We start from the raw sequence: 6,000 nt of genomic DNA, 5'->3' as shown, positions 1-6,000 counted from the left end.
CAGATTTTGACTGGAATAACAAAAATTGAAGGTTTACCAACCCAAAGACAAATGTAACACATGTGACTGAACTAATCATCCAAAACTGCCTAGAGAAAAATTTTCAAATTAGAGGAGTGATTTGTGCAAATGAAAAGATTGGCATTAATGAGGAAGACAATGCAGTGAAGACAAGTACACTGAATTAGTGGCCACCAAACTAAAAGAAGCTGGAAGTCTAGATAACGAACAGACAGATCAATTAGGTAGTTTGTTGTGGGTATACAAATGTGTTTAGTGAAAAACTGTGAATGTAGACTTAATCTAAAACCTCACAAATCATTTATCATCAAACCATATGGAGTACTCATCACAAAAAGAAAAGCTGTGGAGAAAGAACTAAAAAAGGTGGAAGAGTGGAAAGTAATTGAAAGGTGCAATAGTGAATACAATAACCCATTGGCGGTAGTTTCCATTTGTGATGGTGGAGTAAGACTTGTGCTCGATTCAAGACATTTAAACAAATACCTTGAGATGGAAACTGATCACCCTGAGAACATAGATGAGTTATTACATAAGTTTGAACATATGAAGTACATGTCTAGATTAGACTTAACAGCAGGTTTCCATCAGGTACCATTGGAAATTCAGTCTAGAAAATATACTGCATTTTTGTATGGAGGATGAAGTTATTGCTTTTGTGTTGTACCATTTGGCCTTGATGTATCAGCTGCAGAATTTATCTGAGCACTGGATTTTGTTTTAGGAAAAGAACTGTTAAGCAAACTAATCCTTTATGTTGAAGATATACTTGTAATAGGACAGAGTTGGGAAGAACACATACGTTTGTTGGGTGAAGTGTGCTACAGACTAAGGCAGGGAGGCATGTTATTAAAACTAGAGAAGTGCAAATTCAGAGCTAAACAGCTCAAATTTTTAGGCCATACCATCTCAAAGGAAGAAATCTTACCTGATGAAGAAAAACTTGAAGCCATTGCAAAATTTCCTGCGCCCAAGATGATGAAACAACTTAATTCATTCTATGGAATTTGTGGCTACTACCAGAAGTTTGTCAGCAATCAAGCTTTAAATGCACCACGTTTGAACAACTTGTAGAAGAAGAACACCATTTGGGTATGGGACAAGGACTGACAGGAAGCATTCGACAACATCAAGAAACAGATGTGCAATAGTAAAATGTTATACATACCTGATCTTACAGACCCATTTTGCATTATGACTGACAGGAGTGACTACAGACTGGGAGCTCATTTGTTCCAAGAAAAGATTGTAGATTGTGTGATGGAGCATAGATCAATAGCTTTTGCCAGTAGAACTTTACAAAAACATGAGATATCATATACCGTGATCAAAAAAGAATTGTTAGTAGTCTATTGGGCTTTCACCAAGTTCAAGAATTACTTATTAGGACTTCAAGTAGTAGTATCCACAGACCAAAAGGCTTTGATCTATATACAAGAGTGTACTTCGCATCACAGCAGGATAACCAGGTGGGCACATCAGCAGTTCAACTATAAAGTAAAGTATATAAAAGGTGAAGAAAATCTAATTGCTGATGCTCTATCAAGATTGCCAATGGGAGGAGAAGGTGAAAATAACAGTGATGAGTGTGAAAGGGAATTCCAGGTTATGTATCTAAAAGTGGAGAAAGATGAGAATGAAATCAGGAAAATTTGTAATGACATCCGTAGATATCAGAACCATGATTCCAACTGGAAGTTAGTTAAAAGTTATCTCGGTAAGAGAGGACATGAGGAAGTAGAGCAGTATTATATAGTGCACAAGGGTATACTTTTCAGAAGATACAGTGCACACAGTAATGCTTGGAGATTGTGTTGGCCATAGGAGTATATTGAAGTATTGATGAAGTGGGTACAAGAGAGTTTTGGACATTGTGAGACATTGAAATGTATCCAAAAGATCCAAGAAACTGTCTACTTTTACAAAATCGCCAGGAGAGTGAGGAAGCAATTATCTACATGTGACAGGTGCCAGAGGGTAAAAGTTAGTAATCGAACCTGCAAAGGATATATGCAAAACATCGTGTCAAAAGAACACAACTTATAGCAGTTAATATTTATGGATCATTGCCTAAGGCTACAGAGCAGTGCCTGTGACGGGACAGGAGACAAAGTTTTAATCTGGTGGGAGCCATTCTTCATCTTAGAGATGGCTGCAACTTCCCCGCATTTGTCTTAAAGGTGTTTGACAGAACTTACGGCTTTGTGACCAAAAAGGAGTCCCTGTAAGTCCTTGTACAGAAGAGGTATTGGAAGAGGATTTTTCTCCTTATCGTCGAGTCTTGCATTCCTCCAACAATACGGCCAAGGATGGGAACATGTTGGGATCATATTTTGTTGAATCATATGAGGCCTTTCCATTCAAAGAGACTGCCAGTGCTGTGTAACAACCAGTGGGAGAAAGTTTAAGTTGCTACATGTGCAAACAATTCCCATGGTACCACCAACTCCAAAAGGGGGCTGTCCCACATGGGTGTCCCCCAGCCACAGCAATTGCTACCTGGCCAGTAATTCGTTGCTGGGAGTCCCCATGCCCCAGTCATGAAGGGCACCTACTCCATGGCATACACATGGACTGTGCAGCACAGGCACCAACAATGCAATCCCTTCATGGTTAGGGGGCTACCACCATGCATGTACTTGACGACCCCCCCAAAGCAGGATGGGTACTGTGCTGGGTTTTGGGCATACAACAACAGGAAGGAAGGGTGGCAGGGTAGATGGGCACACAGGTGGAGCACACCACAATGGGTGACCTTCCCTGCATGACATGCACTTCTGCAAAATTTGAAAAAGACTGCAGGTCAAACCCAATAATGGCGACCACACAATTGTTAATGGAAGGTTGAGATAGTGCCAGGAGTGAAACTGAAAATCAAGACCAAAAATGTGAACCAAGTCCAGGCAGGGTCTGCACCAAAAGGACCATCTGCTGGAAAGTCAGAGAATATAAGACAGTCAAAGTGTATGTTTGCAGCATAGAAAAAGAAAGTAGTGCTGCAAAGGCTGGGGCCCCATGGTAGCCAAGCACATACTCACCTGAGTAGTGATCCTCCTGGGGCGCAGTTTTGCATGCTTCATATCTATTAGTTTAACATTCTTGAAGCATGTGAACTATATTGTTATTGTTGGAATTCTCTTCCTTCATGGCCGCGTTCTTGTGATGGTGCACAGGATTATCAGACTAGTAACAGAGAGTCAAAATGATGACCCCTCAGGCACAAGGCTGTTAACCCAAATTTATCACAAACTGACAATACAAAGATTCTAATCACTTCTTACTTTTTTGAGAATTTGAATTTATATTCTCTGGCCCTGAATGTGTACAGCTGCACATTGTCCTTCATGTCAATATGCCACTAATCAGTCCTAGGGAGATATCACCACTGCTAATTCAGCATTGAAGGAATTGTTTTACACTTGGTACTTCCAACACAGTCAGTTAGTAAATACTTTTTCTGTTGACACACCAGTTGGGAAGGTCTTTGTATAGTACATTGCAGTTATTTTTGTTATATCTCTCTACTTTCAGAACTTGCTGATTCCACTAATTAGTTCTTCAGAACAGTTATTACACAAAAGAACAAGAAAATCTCATTGGAAAAGGCATGTACCAGTACAATGGAGTTGTATTATCACAATAAGTTACTCAGATCAATTTACCTCATTTACAATTGCAATGTTATTAATTGTAGGAATGTTTGAATATTGTTTGCCCAGCCAACCAGACAGGGTTATTGAAGAATGAAACATAACCCATCTCCTGTTGCTGCTCTGCCTAACATACAAACTGAAGGAAATTAGAGCTTGCAAAATGTGTCACTGCATTTCACTTTGTTCCATGTATGAGGTGAGTTCACTAAGTAATGCAACACACTTTTTTCTCAGTCAGTTTCAGTCGAAAAAAATGGGGAATATGTTATAGGATGTACTCAGATATTCCTGCTTCAGCGCTTAGAGTTTCATGAAGTTCTGGTAGGTGGCAGCACTATACACAGCCTTTAAAATGGGTCCATAATGGAGGTGCATTCGAAGCAGAGAGCTGTCGTTGAGTTTCTTTTGACAGAAAACTAGAGCATCACAGATATTCATAGACACTTGCAGAATATCTACAGAGACCTGGCAGAGAACAAAAGAATGGTGAATCATTGGGTAAATGAAATGTCGTGTGGCTAGGGCCTCCCGTCGGGTAGACCATTCGCCTGGTGCAGGTCTTTCGATTTGACGCCACTTCGGCGACCTGCGCGTCGATGGGGATGAAATGATGATGATTAGGACAACACAACACCCAGTCCCTGAGCGGAGAAAATTTCCGACCCAGCCGGGAATCGAACCCGGGCCCTTAGGATTGACAGTCTGTCACACTGACCACTCAGCTACCGGGGCGGACAATCATTGGGTGAAGCCACTTCAGTGTGTTTGTCGTCACAAAAATGCAACTGAAGCTGTCCTCCTCCATGACAGTGCAATGCCTCACACAGCTCTGCACACCCAAGAAGAGCTCTCAGAACTTCACTGGACTGCCCTTCCTTACACACCCTACAGCCTTCCATCTACTTGGCCTAATGAAGGATATACTTCGCAGGAACCAGCATGTGAATGATGGGGAGGTTACTGATGTAGCACGACATTGGCTCTGATGATGTCCTGCAGAGTGATACAGTGTGGGCATTTAGGCCATCCCAGTAAAGTGGCATAAGGCCATCACATTGAACAGAGATTATGTTCAAAAGTAGGGTTTTGTAGGCAAAAGAGTGGGGAATAATATGGTGAACTGGAATCCTGAATAAAGCCAATCTGCTTTCAGAAAAACACTGATTGCAATACGTATTGAATGAACATCCCTTGTACATTAGTTGACTCTGAAAGACATATTTTTACTGTATAATTTATTTCAGTATTTTATTCTCTAACACATTACCTCTGTTAAGGAAAAGACTACAATGTATTAACTTGATGTACCTTGCAGCACTGCACTGGCACACCCATTTGAGACAACTGGAAGGACACCAGCGCAAGTAACACCTCTGACCAGAGAAAACATGCAGCTGACTGCAATATCTGTGTAGTCTCCAATGAAGTTAATTCAGTTTATAACCTTGTTCCGTAAGGATATCTTCTACCTTGGGCTGTAAGCAATAAAGCAGTATTGTCATATCAATGTGTCACCTCAGTTATCAGTACAATCCCTGCACCTGACAGTGACAACACTGGTGGACTGTGACAATGGGGAGACATGTCATTCTTTATCCCGATAATAAGCAGTAACAATGCATTCATGTTGCATCAGTTACACCACATCTCCAAAGGCTGTGTTCTGTATCTTTTAGCCACTCTGCCAATCGGGTCAGTAGGTGAGCACACCAAGCAGCCTTATTTTCGAAGGAGAGCTCCCATATTATTCAGTAAGCATTTCGGAAGCAATGCCACACAGTTCTAATGAACTGAAGCACTGTTGTCGGTTCACCTTGCACTGGCCAGTCACAAGCATGCGGCTGCAGATCTGTGTGCGCGCGCGCGCCAACACACACACACACACACACACACACACACACACACACACACACACACACTCTCCCTGTCTCTCTCTCTCTCCCCCCCCTCTCTGTCTCCACCCCCCCCCCCTCTCTCTCTCTCTCTCTCTCTCTCTCTCTCTCTCTCTCTCTCTCTCTCTCTCTCTCTCTGCAGCGCACACAGTACCATGAATCCAAAGCGGCTAGCAGCCAGCACATGCATGCTATTCTTTGCAGTAATGAAAAGTGTGTTTAAAGTACATAGTGTTGCTCAAATATGAGTGGAAATGTCAGAAGAAAATGAGGTTAGTTGGTTCATATTCCAGTGACACTGAAATGGCTTTGAGGATTTCTATTGTGTTTGTCGTTTATGGGTGCTTTATTTGAAACAAAACCAGCAACCCAGGATGCGGAAAGTCACTTTGTTATTGACAAATTTCAACTAGTATTTGTAGTATGTGCTAAAA

The sequence above is a fragment of the Schistocerca americana genome, chromosome 6 (genome assembly GCF_021461395.2).
Source record: "Schistocerca americana isolate TAMUIC-IGC-003095 chromosome 6, iqSchAmer2.1, whole genome shotgun sequence".
Lineage (NCBI taxonomy): Eukaryota > Metazoa > Arthropoda > Insecta > Orthoptera > Acrididae > Schistocerca > Schistocerca americana.
Note: the sequence above shows the minus strand (reverse complement) of the source record.